Source organism: Mobula hypostoma, chromosome 24 (assembly GCF_963921235.1).
Source record: "Mobula hypostoma chromosome 24, sMobHyp1.1, whole genome shotgun sequence".
Lineage (NCBI taxonomy): Eukaryota > Metazoa > Chordata > Chondrichthyes > Myliobatiformes > Myliobatidae > Mobula > Mobula hypostoma.
Window position 1 is genome coordinate 6,323,541 of NC_086120.1, and position 17,746 is coordinate 6,341,286.

At 43.1% G+C, this 17,746-nt stretch overlaps 1 protein-coding gene and 1 long non-coding RNA gene across 4 annotated transcripts in view; both read left to right on the forward strand.

Annotated features, from left to right (window-relative positions):
- LOC134337375 (E3 SUMO-protein ligase PIAS4-like) overlaps positions 1-17,746 on the forward strand; it is a 120,928-nt gene that overhangs the window by 21,704 nt on the left and 81,478 nt on the right. The window lies entirely within an intron of this gene.
- LOC134337376 (uncharacterized) lies at positions 2,468-14,349 on the forward strand. The gene is made up of 3 exons (XR_010015976.1): positions 2,468-7,402; positions 8,869-9,008; positions 9,141-14,349. It is a non-coding gene; the product is annotated as an uncharacterized LOC134337376 (long non-coding RNA).

Consider the following 17,746-nt stretch of genomic DNA (forward strand, 5'->3'; position numbering starts at 1 on the left):
TGGAATTGTTCCAGAGGACTGTAAAATTGCAAATGTCACTGCATTTTTAAGAAGGGAGGGAGGCAGAAGAAAGGAAATTATTTCCAGCATCTGCAGAATTTCTTGTGTTTATGATTTGCTGCTCCACTGCGAAGTCTCTTTGAGGGATGTCTACCCTGAAGAAGTTTAAGTCTTCTCTTTGACAGGAGTTCAATGAAACCCTCTCTCACTGCTCCCTCTCTGTGGTATCTGCTGCCCTCTCACTCTTTGACCATATACCCATCCAGTCTCGTTACCACAGCCACGTCCTCTTACCTCTTCTCACCTGCCTATCACCTCCACCTGGTGACCCTCCTCCTTCCCTTTATCTGATGGTACACTCTCCTCTCCTATCCTTCATCTCCAGCCCTTTACCTTTCCATCCCACCTGCCTTCACCAATCACCTTCGAGCGATCCTTCTTTCCCTCCCCCTACTTTTTTATTCTGGCATCTTTCCCCTTCCTTTCCACTCTTGAAGAAGGGTCTCGAGCCGAAATGTCGACTGTTTATTCACTTTTATGGATAATGCCTGTCTTGCTGAGTTCCTCCAGCATTTTGTGTATGCTGCTTTGGATTTCCAGCATCTGCAGAATTTCTTGTGTTTAAAAATTATAGGCCAGTTAGCCTGACATCAGTGATTGGGAAGATGTTGGAGTCCATTATTAAGGGTGAGGTTTTGGGGTACATGGAGACTCATAATAAAATAGGCCAAATTTAGCATTGTTTCCTTAAGGGGAAATCTTGTCTGATAAGTCTGTTGGAATTCTTTGAGGAAATAACAGAGGCAGAATAGACAAAGGAGAGTCAGTGGATGTTGGACTTCGTATTTCAGAATGCCTTTGACAAGGTGCCACACATGAGGCTGCTTAACAAGATAAGAGCTTATGGCAGTACAAGGAATATATTAGCATAGATAGAATATTGGCTGTCTGGCAGGAGGCAAATTGTGGGAATAAAAGGTGCCTTTTCTGGTTGGCTGCCAGTGACGAATGTGGTTTTGCAGGGGTCGGTATTGGGTCCACTCTTTTCATATTATATGTCAGTGATTTAGATGACTGAATTGATGGCTTTGTAGCCCAGTTTGTGGACAATGTAAAGTTAGGTAGAGGGGAAGGTAGCGTTGAGAAAGCAGGGGGTCTGCAGCAGACTGAGAGCTATGAAACACTCCTCATACGTTAACCCTTTCATTCTCAGAATCATTATCGTGAACCTTCTTTGAACCCTCTCCAATGCCAGCACATCTTTTTTTAGGTAAGGGCCCAACACTGCTCACAATACTCCAAATGCGGTGTGACCAATGCCTTATAAAACCTCAGCATTACATCCTTGTTCTTATACAGGTGTCCCCCGCTTTTCAAATGTTCGCTTTATGATACCTCGCTGTTAGGAAAGACCTACATTAGTTACCTGGTTTCGCTAACAGAAGGTGTTTTCACTGTTACGAAAAAAGGCAGTGCGCGATAAAAGGCAGCGCACGAAAAAAGCAGCGCGTGATAAAAGGCAGCGCGCGCCCCGAGCAGCCAAGCTCCTCCTCCGGAACTGCATTCTAGCCGGCATTGCTTAAACACGTGCCTGTGAGCAGCTGTTAGCAAGATGAGTTCTAAGGTATCAGAAAAGCCTAAAAGAGATCACAAGGGTGTTACACTTAGCGTAAAACTAGACATAATTAAGCATTTCAATCGTGGTGAACGAAGTAAGGACAAAGTGAGTTTGGCTTGTGTAAGTTGACGAAGATGATGTTGAAGAGGTTTTGGCATCCCATGACCAAGAACTGATAGATGAAGAGCTGATGCAATTGGAAGAGGAAAGGATAACAATCGAAACCGAATGCAGTAGTGAACAGACCGAAAGTAAAGTCGTCCCGGAACTGAACGTGAAGCAACTGCGTGAGATTTTTGCTGCAATGATTGCAGAAAAGTACAACTTTAATTTTGAAAGGGTACATAGCTTTAGGGCATATTTGCAGGATGGTTTGAGTGCTTACAAAGAACTGTGAGATAGAAAAATGCTCAAGTCTAAGCAGTCAAGCATACTGTCGTTTTTCAAGCCTTCCACATCAGCCATGGCAGACGACGAACCTCGACCTTCGACATCAAGGCAGGCAGACATAGAAGAAGATGACCTGCCTGCCCTAATGGAAACAGACGACAATGAGATGACATCCCAGTGTCCCACCACCCCAACCCCCGGGCCGCGGACCGATACATTGCCGCGGAGAATGCAGCGGTGGCCGGGACGCACCCAACACATCTTTAAGAAAAAAGCCGAAATAAACAAGCTAATTAATTAGGTGCCGCCCAGCACGTAAATGTTAGCCCAGATCAGAGGTGACTGCTGATTGCGTCGCCTCTGATCTGGGCCGACATTTACGTGCCGGGTGGCACCTAATTAATTAGCTTGGTTATTTCGGCTTTTTTCTTAAAGATGTGAAGGGTGCGTCCCGGCCAACGCTGCACCCCTGCATACTTCGCGGATCGGTATCGGTCTGCGGCCTGGAGGGTGGGGACCACTGTACTACCCCAGCCTCCGACGACTCAGCCTAACACACCATCATCAGTGTGCTCGGTGCTGTCTTCCTGATTCTGGTAAGTGAAACGACACTGTACATACATTATTTCCTCTTTATATAGGCTGTGTATTTTTATGTGTTATTTGGTATGATTTGGCAGCTTCATAGCTTAAAGGTTACTAGAGAGAGTGTTTCTGCCGAGAGCGCTTGCGTGAGATTTTGGCTACGGAGAACAGTGCGGCAATGATTGTGGAAAAGTATTTCTACTTTATATAGGCTGTGTATTTATCATATCATTCCTGCTTTTACTATATGTTACTGTTATTTTAGGTTTTATGTGTTATTTGGCATGATTTGGTAGGTTGTTTTTTTGGGTCTGCGAACGCTCACAAATTTTTCCCATATAAATAAATGGTAATTGCTTCTTCACTCTTTACCACATTCCAGCTTATGAACCATTTCATAGGAACACTCTACCTTCGGATGGCGGGGGAAACCTGTATTGTAGTCCTCTTCAAATAAATACTAACATTACATTTGTCTTCCTTACTGCTGACTCAGCCTGCAAGTTAACCTTTAGGGAATTCTGCACAAGGACTCCCAAGTCCCTTTCTTAATCTGATTTATGATCTTTCTCCCCATTTAGAAAATAGCCTATGCCTTTACTTTTTCTACTCAAAGTGACTAACCTTATATTTCCCTCCACTGTATTCCATCTGACACTTCTTTGCCCTTTCTCCCAATCCATCCAAATCCTTGTTTAGACTCCCTGCTCCCTCAACACCTCTTGCCCCTCCACCTTTTTTATTGTCTTCAAACTTGACTACAAAACCACTCATTCCATCATCCAAATCTTGACAAGTGACATGAAAAGAAGTGGTCCCAATACCAGCTCCTGCAGAATACCACTTGACACTGTCAGGTAACCAGACTAGGCCTCCTTTATTCCGATTCTTAGCCTCCTGCCAATCAGCCAATCTTCTATCCGTTAGTATCTTTCCCTATAATATCATGGGATCTTATAAAGCTGCCTCATGTGTGGCAACTTGTCAAAGGCCTGAAAATCCAAGAAAACAACATCCACTGACTCTCCTTTTTCTATCCTCCTTGTTATGTCCTCAAGAAGAATTCCAACAAATATGTCAGGCAAGATTTCCCCTTCAGGAATGTGAAATTTCAAAATAATCCAAAATATTTTTAAGAATAACATCTTTGCGCCTTTAATCTTTGACTTTTAAGCCTCATTGGAACTTTCAGATCCGAGACATTATACTCGGGAATTTCAGCAAGATTAGGTTTTACTGCTATAATCTCAGCAGCAGGATAGCTTTGTGAATGAAGCAGAGCGAAAAAAAAATTAAACATTAAGATGGTAGTTTTGTATACTGTATTTTTAAAATGATGTGTTGGTGTGTGTCTGTAAGAATGGAAGAAATGTCTGCTCTGGTTTCAATTTGTTTTGGTTTTGATTCCATGAACTTTGACAGGAGAGAAAGTGAGTCACAATGTAGGGATAAAGAGAAATTGAAATTGGAGCACTTGGGCTAAGCAAGGGTAAATAGTCCATAAAATGATGTTATTTCAGTTAAAACCTGTTAATGAAGTTGCAATTTAAGTTGTAGTTGCATTTTATGTTGCAGCTTTTACATATTACAGCTTTTTTTGTGTTGTAGCTTTATAACATTTAAACTGCATCTACGTAGTCTGTGATCTACATTTTGGTGGTGTGTTATCGAGCCAATTGAGTGAAATGGCGCTTCGCTGTCTCTGAGAGAGCTCTGGGAGAATTCGAATGAAATGTGTGGCCTCAAGGCCAAGAAGACTGGAGATAGGGCGCGAGTTCACATTATGCTGTGTTTCTTTTTCTGTTGCTATTTTGGGTGACTTTGAGTCAGGGTGGCCTTCAGATAAAGAACACTGAGCTGAACTGAAGTATGTTTGGACTCTTTCGATTTTGTGTTTTCTCACTTGTTTTTTTTTGTTGCCAGTTGCGTGTTTTTTTTCTGTGTGGGGGGAGGGAGAGTTTGCTGTTTCTCTTCAATTGAATTCAAGTTTAATTGTCATTTAACCATATATACATAGTCAAGTTCAGTTTAAATCTTCAGTCACCACAGCTGCTCTACACTGCTCCTGGTAGAGTGCAATGGTTCAGACGTCCCAGCAGCTTGAGACCTGAGTCCATTGAGTGCCACTAAAAAATCTTCAGTCAGCCACAACAGAGCTCCATCGACTCAGGCAGCAGCACGTTCTGGAGCTCCTTTGTTATCTTCACTAGTGAGCAACCTGCTGATGGTGTAGACTTGCAGTCCTTCGAGTTCTTAATGTATAGAAGGATTTTGAGTAGAACGGTAGCACCTTTGGTTGACCCCATAGAAGCCGCTGCAACCAGTAGTGCCGCCACCTTGCCGAAAGAAAAAAAACAGCTTCCATGGTTTTCTTTTATTTGGTGGCTGTCTGTGGGGAAGACGAAGCTCAGGGTTGTATACTGCATTCATAGTTTGATAATAAATGTTCTTTGAATCTGGAATATTGCATTCACTTCTGGTCACCCCATTATAGGAAGGATTTGGAGAGAGTGCAGAAGAGGTTGACCGGAATGCTGCCTGGATTAGTGGTGTGTGCTGAAAAAACAGGGTGGATGGTCTTTGGTTGTTTTTTCCTCAGCGGCAGAAGCTAAGGGGAGATCTGATAGAAATTTATATGATTATGAGAGACATAGATAAATAGCCAGTATCTTTTTCCCAGGGTTGAAATGCCTAACACTGTGTGTGTGTGTGTGTGTGTGAGTGTGTGTGTGTGGCCTCCGTCGGTTGTGGTTGACCATGGGTACTGCGCCTCTGGTAGTCACTGGGGAGTGGCCTCTCCAGGGCACAAGCCAGGGCAGAGTTGATGTGGAGATCCGTCTGTTGCCCATGCAGTGGGACCCCCTTTCCATGCTGATGACAGGTCCAAAGGAACAACGAAAGTCAATACAGTTTGGTGCCAGCAGCATCGCAGGAGTTGCCGTGACGGTGCTGGGTACGGCAGTCAGCCGCCTTCGGGACTCCGACTCCGGATTTTTCCTCGGGGTTTACTCTCAAAGCCTTTCCTGTGAGCGGGTATAGCTTCAAGGCAGCGGAGGTTTGAAATCGGGGTTTTTCCTCTCCTAGATGATCTACCATCCGTGGTTATGAGCCCCATCTGCCCGGAGCAACTGGTTTTAAGGTGCCAGTGGCCCGCCTTTGCCCCTTCTCCTGTCAGTGAGAACAGCTCTGCTGGGCATAAGAACTATGCCACACGTGAAGGCCAGGAGTTGGACTTGGTTATCAGAGGCTGTTTGAGATGCATGCCATGAAGAGCATTTGTTTAGCAGTGGGAGCTCGTCCCCACTACCACCCTTCGGCTGTGACTACCTTTGGAGCGTCTATTAAAGGTGAGGGGGTTAATTAGGTTCAAAGGAGATGTGTAGGTCAAGTTTCTGTTCTTGTGTTGTACTGTCCTATGTTCTAATTAACTCACTTGTATTTCTTTCCATTTGGAAAAGATAATTTTAGTGGCTTATAAAAGTAAGGAAGAACTTTTCATTTCTAATATTGGTGAGGAGACAGAAAGTCAGCAAAAAAAACATATGACCATTTCTTTTCTCATTCTGGTTTGATTTTTTTTATAGAGTTGGATTTTGAAATTTTTTTTTTTAGCAAAATTGACCGGAGATGAAAAGAAAGAAATGAATTGAAGGCTCTGGTGCAACTAGAAGTAAGTTGTGAACTGAAGTTGACAAACCAACTAAGTTAGCCTTCTGTGGGCCAATCATGTTGTAGCCTCTAACTTCATTCATCTGAAGATTGCACATGATATTAACATTGGTCTGCAATTCCAACACAAATAATATTGCAAATATGTTTTTCCTTTCAGCGCTTTCTGTTTCTAAATATCATTATGAACTTACACTCTACGTATACCGCTGCTAATAGGACAGTGTAATGAAATGGGGAATGTAGTTGTCAATAAGAATTTGTAATGAAAAATATGGTCAAAATGTGTGACTTTCAATTCGTACGCCTCGATCCGGTTGGCTGTTGAGCAGCATCTGTGGTGGTGGTGGGGGGAGAAGAATAGTCAATATTTCAGGAGGAGTGAAAGGTAACTGGCAGGTGAGAGGAAAGGTGGAGGAGTTGAGCGACAGCAGCAGAAAGATGATAAGTGTGCCAGACAAGGAGAAAATAAAAGGACGAGAAAGATTGAGAACTAGATGGAGATGAGTGAGAGAAGGTAAGGGGAAGATTGGAGACAGATGCTGAAAAGTGATAAGCAGGAACACAAAATTCTAATTCTGCTCTACTGACCACTACACATAGTATTGGTTGCCTATCTGGAATAGAATGAGAGAAGTCTTTGTATTAAAATCTGTGTGTACCAAGTTCACTGCCTTCTGAAAATGAAAGATGCAATGTGTGTGATTTAACCTTCACTAATTTTATACTACCTGTTTATTTTTATGAGAGCAGCTGTTAATGACCATGTTGCACTGACCATTTTGTTAATTAGCTTGACACATCAGCTTGGAGTCAATTTTATGAGTGATGTTATTCTGTTAGTTACTCTGCACCCACTAAAGAGGAGGCACACTGTAGCTGGTGGTTGTTGCTGTCTGCCTTTCTGCAATCACCTGAGAAACAAAGAAGAATGGCACAACACGGGAGAAGGACGAAGGTTTTCAGCTGCAGCAAACTGCAAAATACATTCTGTGTCAATACATAACCAGGAGGCCGTGCCGCTATTTGTCAAGAAAGAGAAAGATCTGGAATAGAGCATTTGATGTTAACCCTGGGAGACAAGTCTCAAGGACCTGAATGCATTGCCACAAGGAGTTCAACTTCATCACACTTGTCAAGGTCTGTGAGTAATTTTTTAATGTAATATCTTACCAACTGTTTATAAGCAATCCTTATTTCACTATGTCTCCATTTGTTTTGCCAACAGTCTTGATTAATCAAGGCTCATTCCTAACATCTATCTGTGATGCTGCTAGGTTGGAGGTGTTGTGGTTAGTGTAGAAGATTGTTGTAGGTTGCAACAGGACATTGATAGGATGTAGAGCTGGACTGAGAAGTGGCAGATGGAGTTCAATCTATAAAAAGTATGAAGTGTTGCATTTTGAAAGGTCAAAGTTTAAGGCAAAATACAGGATTAATGGCATGATTCTTATCAAGGTGGAGAGTCATAGGGATCTTGAGATCCACATCCATAGACCCCTCAAATTTGCCTTGAAAATTGATATGGTGGGGCCAGCTGGTGGTGCAACGGCATTGACGTTGGACCCGGGAGCAGAGGTTCCTGGGTTTGAAACTAGTCAGGTCCGCTCCGAGTACACTTTCCATGCGTGCTGGGTTGAGTGTCGAGATTGCAACTCAACCTCGTAGGGGAAGGGAAAATACTGTGAAAGTGTCTGTGTGAGGAGTGGCACGTCACAGTCTCTCTCTCACACTCCGTGCCTTGTAAAAGCCATCATCACGGATGCACGCACGGACACACAGACACACGCACAGACTCGCACGCACACAGGCAAACGCCAAAAAAAAAAAGAAAATTGATATGGTGGTTAAGAAGGCATATGGTGTGTTGGCCTTCATTAGTTAAGGATTGAGATCAAGAACTGTAAGGTAATGTTTCAGCTCTATAAAATTCGGGTTAGACCACACTTGGAGTATTGTGTTCAGCTCTAACCACTACATTATAGAAAGGATGCGGAAGCTTTAGAGTGCAGAGGAGATTTACCAGAATGCTAGATGAATAAGAGAGAATATCTTATGGAAAGGTTAAGTGAACTAGGGCTTTTTCCTTTGGAGCAAATGAGGATGAGAGCAAACTTAACAGAGGTTCATAAGATGATAAGAGGCTTTGATAGATTCGACAGCCATCGCCTTTTCCCCAGCAGGAAGATGGCTAATACAAGAGGGTCTAATTTTAAGATGATTAGAGGAAAGTATAGGTGGGATGCCTAAGGTAGGCTTTTTACACAGAGTGTGGAGGATGTGTAGAACATGCTGCCAGGATTGGTGGTAGAGGTAGGTACATTAGGGACATTGAGAATTCTTAGATAGGCATATGTATGAAAGAAAATTGAAGGGCCATGTAGAAGGGAAGTGTTAGATTGATCTTAGAATAGGTTAAAAGGTTGGGATAACATAGTGAGCCAAAAGATCTGTACTGTGCTCCACTGTCCTATGTTCTGTGCTGCAATTTTCATACTGGTATCTCATGGTCTAAACACAGTGAGGTATTCATCCATGATAACTACATTGACCAAACAAGTTGCATGGCACTGAATTTCACACTTCTCTCTCTCTCACTCTTGCAGGGCAAGGTGATGTATAACAAGATGCAGAAGGAACAAACTAAAGCAGACAGGCATGCCTGTATGCCACAGTCATCATTAAAGGAGAGAATACAGACCATTATTAGTGTGTCCATTATTTAGGCCTTGGCTCAAAGATAATGGTATTTTCATGCTTACTTATCACATCCCACATCTCCCCTGATACATTCCTTTCTAATTTACAAGTTGTTAGTAATATAAAAATGTTTTCCCCCACCTAGCACAACCTTACCGTTATTTCTTTTTCATTTCAGATACCCAAGATCAGGCCAAATGAGAAGATAAACTGCACTCAAGTTCCAAATTGGATTTGACAATACACGTAATTTTGAGTATAGCATAAGGCAGAATCTGCATATGGTGATAAATCAGGTACTTAATGACACTGCCAGGTCATCGATAAGGCTGACAATACCAGCAAAACTCTCTTCACTATCAGCCAGCGTGAAGGTGTCCAATACAGAGCTTTGTACAAAGTTTAAAGCCTATCCTTTCTGCAAGGAAAGGGATGGCTAACTCTGGTCTGCATGGACTGAACTGAACTGAATGGTAGTGCAACCCCAGCTGTAAGATTGGGCTTCAGCGCCCACCGCTGCCTGTAAGCAGTTTGTGCGTTCTCCCCATGACCGCGTGGGTTTCCTCTGGGTGCTCCGGTTTCCTCTCACATTCCAAAAACACACAGTTATGATTAATGAGTTGTAGGCGTACTATGTTATCACTGGAAGCATGACGATACTTGCGGGCTCCTCAGCACAATCCTTGCAGATTTGATCTGATGTAAATTATGCAATTCATTGTATATTTCGATGTACATGTGACGAATAAAGCTTATCTATAACACAGCGTCAGAAGGCCAACATTCCAGCACCAGCATTACATACAATCTTGCCTGATTCCAGTGGTTTAGGCAGTTTCCCAGCTCATTCCGCACCCGTGAAGTCCATCTTCTGCCATTTTGGTTGAGCATTACTGTGCAAAGTATATCCTGGTGGTCCAGAAATTAATCGGGTTGCTTGGATTACCATGGTGCCACTCTGGGTAGAGATGGAGCCCAGAAGTCTCACCTCTGTCTCTTGTCTGTGTCATTGCTGTTGCCTTTCAGCCAATTCAACCACCACTGTATGGCCACATAGTATATATGCAGTTGGGTTCTCTTTATCAAGAGCTGTTTGAAGTCATTGTTCAAGGTCATCTACAAGTCTCCCAATAAGCGTCATCCATCATTCACCAGCTGTGCTGGCTACTGGAGTGGTACTGTAAAAGAACATTAGGACGTGCAAAGGCACACCAAAGACATGGACAAAAATAAATTATTTTTGTTGACATTATGACATGATTCCATTCATACATTTGATCTCTATTTTGTATTTTGTTCTTGCATTTACTTTTGTGGCCAAGTAAAATTGATCATTGTCATAAAAAAGATGTAGAGTTGTTGGTGAATAAAGGTTGTTATTATCCTTTTTGCACAAATTAGATTTTTATGGTCAATCCAGGGAGAAAGGGGCCGCACGGGTCGCTCCCTTTTGTTTTTTCTTTGCCATTAGCTGATGGCAAGATTGGCCCTCAAAAAAACATCTTGCTCAGAACAAACCATGCAGTGAAAGCTTCAGGTCTGCTTTTTTACATTCATTGCACACATTTCCAGTATGTTGCAGCGATTGTGCACTGGTCATCAGTTGTGTTGTAAGGAAACACCATTTTTTCCCAGTGTTTCATTTTCATTTTTCCATGTTTGTTCCATCACAATGGATTGTTGTGGAATGAAGATAATGTGATTCACTGTCTGCCAGCGGGATATTGAGGAAATGGAATTCCTTGTGGTTTCTGTGTAGGTTAGTGTTGACAAGTGACTTCCTGAAACTAATTTTGATGGCACCCTGTGTGCAGTAAGGGAAAAGCCATGGCATTGCCACCCGTTTTGTCTGTCTGGAAAGGCAGAACAGAATCCTGAAGAAAATGGCGCCAGTGAACAATGCAACGAAAGGCAACATCCTTCAGACAGTTCACAGAATTACTTAATTTACTTCCTTTACTTCTTCTTTCAAATATGATTCAGCTGTTATTGGAACCTGTGGTCTACAGTTTGATGGTGTATTGAGCAATCTGGCACTTTGTTATCTCAGAGGGAGTTTGGTGAGGTTTCGAATGAAGTGTGCGGCCTGGAGACCATTTCTTTCCGATCTTACCAATTAAAGCACTGAGGAAAATTGAAACCAATGAGGGTGAGAGCAGAAGGCGAGCGGGTGTTCAGCACTGGATGCTTGTGAGTGACCGGTCTCTCCCTTGCTGCTCCCAGAGGAAGGTGCCTGTATTCAATCGGCACCTCTCGCTCATTCCTGCTGGAGAATAGTGCCAGAGTCTCGAGTCTTGGGGAAGGTTCAGTTGACACAGTTTGTGGATTGCGCAATTTGTTGTTTTTCTTTGCATGTTGGGGGTTTGATACTTTGAACAGGTTCCATGGTTTTCTTTGTTTCGTGGCTGTCTGTGGGAAGATGAATCTTTGGGTTGTATACTGCATACATACTTTGATAATAAGTGTACTTTGAATCCTTGAAGTAGTTCTTTCTGAAAAGAGAACCCCAGTGATTAGTATCCAAATTTAAGCAGCAACACAGTATAAGATACTGCAACTATCGTTAGCTTCAGAATGGAAGGAGCCAGCCACATAAAAGTTTATTTCTGGCATCACTATTACAGATACTGACAATGTAGCCTCCATACTTCTCTAATCTTGTATTGGTGGCTGCAGCAGATGGCAGGTTTCAATAAAAATGTTTTAGTTAAATTGCAAGCATAAAACCATTAGATATAGGAGCAGAATTAGGCCATTTGGTCCATTGTGTCTGCTCCACCATTTCATCATGGCCGATCCAATTTCTCTTTCAGCCCTAATCTCCTGCCTTCTCCCCGTGTCCCATTATGCTCTGACTAATCAAGAATCTATCAACTTTTAGCTGAAATATATCCCATGACTTGGCCTCCATATCCGTCTGTGGCAACAAATTCCACATATCCACCACCCTGTTGCTAAAGAAATATCTGCTCACCTCTGTTCTAAAAGGACATTCCTTTATTCTGAGGCTGCGTCCTCTGGTCATAGACTCCCTCACCATAGGAAATATCCTCTCTATGTCCACTCTTTTGAGGCCTTTCAACGTTCGATAGTTTTCAATGAGGTCACCCTTCATTCTCCTGAATTCCAGTGAGAACAGGTCCAGAGCCATCAAACTGTCTTCATATGACAAGCCTTTCAATCCTGGAATCATTTTCAAGAACTTCCTTTGAACCCTCTCCAATGTCAGAACATCCTTTCTTAGATAAGGGGTCCACAACTGCTCACAATACTCCAAGTGAGGCCTTACCAGTGTCTTACAAACCCTCAATATTACATCTTTGCTTTTATATTCTAGCCCTTTTGAAATGAAAGTTAACATGGCATTTACCTTCGTCACTACTGACTCAACCTGCAAATTAACCTTTAGGGAATTCCCATGTCCATTTGCAAACATATCATACATTATTCTTTGTTCAGGTATAGATTGGAGAATTACTGCCTGAGCACAGTTGATTGATGTAATTTCCTGTTGAGAGTCCCTCTGACCGTCTCTCTCTTTCTGTCCTGTTTTATATGTGATTTTATTTTTTAACATTGCTACATTTTATGGAGAATGTCTGAATGCATTCTTGCCTGAAAACACACAAAATGCTGCCTGGCCTGCTGCATTCCACCAGCATTTTGTGTGTGTTGCTTGAATTTCCAGCATCTGCAGATTTCCTCGTGCTTGCCTGAAAACACTGTGTTTATGTGGAACCTTGAGAATTTGCCATATCATTCCCATTTGACAACTGAAGCAATTATAGAAAGCACAAACACATGTAGAAGAAATCAACTAGCAACAACCCTCTAAATAGCTGTTAATTCCTTTTTAATAGGAATAATTAAATGTTATTCTTGATGCTGAGAGTGTTGACTGAAGTGCTAAATTTAAACCAGCATTTATGCTTCACAGTTAGCTAACTTTGCCCACCAGAAGCATGCATTCATTGCAAACACATTACGGCATTCATGCATATGGCATCCAAAGTGGTTTGACGCTTTGGTTTACCAAAACTATGGGGAAATTTGAAAGCCGTATGACTCCCTCAGTAGCACATTGCTATTTTTATTGTAGATCTTTGTGCTCTTATTTCTAGAAACTTGAACCTTCTGGCTTGGGTAACTTAAAAACTTATATAAATAGCACATTTTTAAACATGTTAAACTACTACCAGAGCTACAAATGAAATATGATAGTGGTAAATAGCTTTTGTGGTACATATTTATGTAGCTCATTAGCAATTAACAAATCGCTCTCAGTAATTGGGTCCATCTGTGCCACCAGATGGGATTGCAAAATATCGATATCCCATAGCACATTTAGCAATGCGAGTACGATGCCTGGGTAATGGTAGATTTAAAATAATCACTGTATATTAGGTTTATTTGTCAAAGTCAATTTATTATCAAAATATGTATATGTCACCATCTACTACCTTATATTATATACTTAAGATGGCACCAAGCTGTGACCTCCGTTGAGGTTGTGGCTCAATTTTAGCTGTTTTTTTGGGGGTGGGGATGGTTTTTAGGGACAGGGAAGAGAGAAGTTAGGTTAAAGTTGTGGGGCAAATAGAGGACTGCCCAGAGTCTTAAGTCTCCACTCCATATTTGAAAGCCAGCAACAAGGGCACAGGACATCTGGAGGCTGGGCCATGATGTCCAGCCAGAAGCTGGACTGGCATACCAGCATGGATGAAGGCTGTGTCACCTCCTCCCACCTCCACCCACTATTGCCAGCAAGCTGTCAGTAGGTTTCCAGAGTCCATACGAGCAGGAGAAACGAGGTGAAATGTGTTTGAGAGTCACATGTGGAACTTGGAGATCAAGACCTATTGACTGAAGCCCGGGGTCTACAAATTTCCACAAATCCTCTGGGGTAGTCGAAGGCCCAATGTCTGCATATCTGAGTCTGCTGGAGGCTGGAGGCCAAAAAGAAACTCTGTCTTAGCGTTAGAGGACTGTGTACACCACGGGTGGGAGGAAGAGATGTGGCTTATTTTACTGTTGTTGTTTTACTGCTTGTTGTGTTCTGTTTAGTTGTGCTCAGTGTTGTTCCACCAATCATTGTGGGTATGTTATGTTGACACTGGAATGTGACACTTGCGGGCTAACCCCCGCACACCCTCAGGTGTGTTGGTTGTTAATGCAAACGATGAACTTCACTGTATGTTTCGACGTACACGTGATAAATAAACTTGCATTTTAAATCTTGAATCTTGGGATTCAATTTCTTGCAGGCATTTACAGGAAAATAAAGAAGTACAATAGAATTTATGAAAAAAACTGTACATAAATAAAGACTGACAAACAGCCAATGTGCAAAAGAAGACAAATTGTGCCAAATTCAAAGTAAAATTTATTATCAGAGTACATACATGTCACCTCATACAACTCACACCTGAGGTTCATTTTCTGCAGGCATACTTAGCAAATCTATTGAACAGTAACTGTAAACAGGATCAATGAACAACAAACTGTGCAAATACAAAGATAAATAAATAGCAATAGATAACAAGCATGAAATAACAAGATAAAAGAGTAAGACCATCGGTTGTGAGAACACCGTGAGTAGAATGAGTGTAGTCATCCCCTTTTGTTTAAGAGCCTGATGGTTGAGTGATAGTAACTGTTCTTGAACCTGATGGTGAGAGGCCTGAGGCATTTGTACCTTTTACCTGATGGCAGCAGCAAGAAAAGAGCATGGCCTGGGTGGTGAGGATCTTTGATGATGGACGCTGCTTTTCTAAGACAACGTTTCATGTAGATGTGATCAATGTTTGGGAGGATTTTACCCGTGATGTACTGGGCCAAATCCACTGCCTTTTGTAGGATTTTCTGCTCAAAGGCTTTGGTGTTCTCATACCACCCTTAACGCAGGCAGTCAGTACGCTTTACACCACATGTCTATAGAAGTTTGCCAAGGTTTTTATGACATGCCAAACATCACAGGCGCCTGAGGAAGTAGAAGCGTTGTTGTGCTTTCTTTGCAATTATATATGATATGATGGGTCCAGGATAGGTCCTCTGAGATAGTGACACCCAGGAATTTAAAGTTACAGATCCTTTTCACATCTGATCCTCCGATGATTACTGGCTTATAGATCCCTGGTTTCCCTCTCCTGAAGTCCACAATCTGTTCCTTGGTTTTGCTGACATTGAGTGAAAGGTTGTTGTTATTACACCACCTAGCCAAATTTTCAATCTCCCTGCTGTATGCTGATTCATCACCATCTTTGATACAGCCCGTAACAGTGGCGTCAACAGCAAACTTGTATATGGTTTTGGAGCTGTACTTGGCCACACAGTCATAGCTGTAAAGCGAGTAGAGCAGGGAGCTAAGCGTACATCCCTGTGGTTCTCCTGTGCTGATAAAGATTGTGGAGGAGATGTTTTTAACAATCCAAACTGACTGGGGTCTACAAGTGAAGAAATCCAGGATCCAGTTGCACAAGTATTGAGGCACAGGTCTTGGAGTTTACTGGTTAGTTTTGAGGGGACGATGGTATTTAATGTTGAGCTGTAATTGATAAAAAGCACCCTGATGTATGCACCTGTGATGTCTGGATGTTCCAGGGTTGTGTGAAGAGCCAATGTGATGACATCTGCTGTAAACCTGTTGCTTCAGTAGATGCAACACACATAAAAGTTGCTGGTGAACACAGCAGGCCAGGCAGCATCTCTAGGAAGAGGTGCAGTCGACGTTTCAGGCCGAGACCCTTCGTCAGGACTAACTGAAGGAAGAATGAGTAAGGGATTTGAAAGTTGGAGGGGGAGGGGGAGATCCAAAATGATAGGAGAAGACAGAAGGGGGAGGGATGGAGCCAAGAGCTGGACAGGTGATAGGCAAAAGGGATACGAGAGGATCATGGGACAGGAGGTCCGGGAAGAAAGACGGGCGGGGGGGGGGTATATTCAGAGGGACAGAGGGAGAAAAAGGAGATTGAGAGAAAGAATGTGTGTATAAAAATAAGTAACAGATGGGGTATGAGGGGGAGGTGGGGCATTAGCGGAAGTTAGAGAAGTCGATGTTCATGCCATCAGGTTGGAGGCTACCCAGACGGAATATAAGGTGTTGTTCCTCCAACCTGAGTGTGGCTTCATCTTTACAGTAGAGGAGACCGTGGATAGACATGTCAGAATGGGAATGAGATGTGGAATTAAAATGTGTGGCCACTGGGAGATCCTGCTTTCTCTGGCGGACAGAGCGTAGGTGTTCAGCAAAGCGGTCTCCCAGTCTGCGTCAGGTCTCGCCAATATATAAAAGGCCACATCGGGAGCACCGGACCCCAGCCAACTCACAGGTGAAGTGTTGCCTCACCTGGAAGGACTGTTTGGGGCCCTGAATGGTGGTAAGGGAGGAAGTGTAAGGGCATGTGTAGCACTTGTTCCACTTACACAGGTAAGTGCCAGGAGGGAGATCAGTGGGGATGGATGGGGGGGACGAATGGACAAGGGAGTTGCGTAGGGAGCGATCCCTGCGGAATGCAGAGGGGGGGGAGGAGGGAAAGATGTGCTTAGTGGTGGGATCCCGTTGGAGGTGGCGGAAGTTACGGAGAATAATATGTTGGACCCGGAGGCTGGTGGGGTGGTAGCTGAGGACCAGGGGAACCCTATTCCTAGTGGGGTGGCGGGAGGATGGAGTGAGAGCAGATGTACGTGAAGTGGGGGAGATGCGTTTAAGAGCAGAGTTGATAGTGGAGGAAGGGAAGCCCCTTTCTTTAAAAAAGGAAGACATCTCCCTCGTCCTAGAATGAAAAGCCTCATCCTGAGAGCAGATGCAGCGGAGACGGAGGAATTGCGAGAAGGGGATGGCGTTTTTGCAAGAGACAGGGTGAGAAGAGCCTGAAACGTTGACTGCACCTCTTCCTAGAGATGCTGTCTGGCCTGCTGCGTTCACCAGCAACTTTTATGTGTGTTGGTTGAATTTCCAGCATCTGCAGAATTCCTGTCATTTGCTTCAGTAGATGCATTGGAGTGGATCCAAGTCGCCACTCAGACTGGATCCAAGTCGCCACTCAGACTGGAGCTGATATCCTTGAACGCCAGCCTCTCAAAACACTTCATCAAGCTGGATGTAAGTGCCACTGGACGATATTCATTGAGACAGGTTACCATGCTCTTCTTGGGCAGCAGTGTGATTGAAGCCTGCTTGAAGCAGGTGGGTACCATACTCTGCCAGAGCAAGAGGTTGAAGATATCCATGGATACACTAGCCAGTTGGTCAGCACAGGTCTCCAGTTCTCAGCCAGGTGCCCTGTCTATACTGGATGCTTTCCTTGGATTCACTCTCTTGAAGGAAGCCCGCACGTCATCTTCAGATACTGATACCAAAGGATTGTCAGGAGACATGGGGATATGTGATAGTTCCTCCCTTTTGGTGGTCAAAGCAAGCACAGAAGACATTGAGCTCATCTGGAAGCAAAGCTCTGCTGTCCCCTATGTCGCAAGATTTAACTTTGTAAGAGGTTTAACTTTCTGCGCAAAAAATAATATTCAGAACGATTGCTGTAGAGTCCTTGAAAGTGAGTGCAGGTTATGGATTCAGTTCAGAGTTGTGTCAGTATAAAACAGCATTCTTGCAACCTTCATATTCTTCAGTTTTCTTTCATACAGAGTGGGATTTATTTTGCTTTTCCTTTTCAACTAAACATCTGTTCAGGTCCCTTTCAAAAACATGAACTGTTCCCATTGGAAATTACTTAACTGACACTATAAATAATGAGAGGTATATAGTTTGGAAACAAAAGTTGTAAAGCC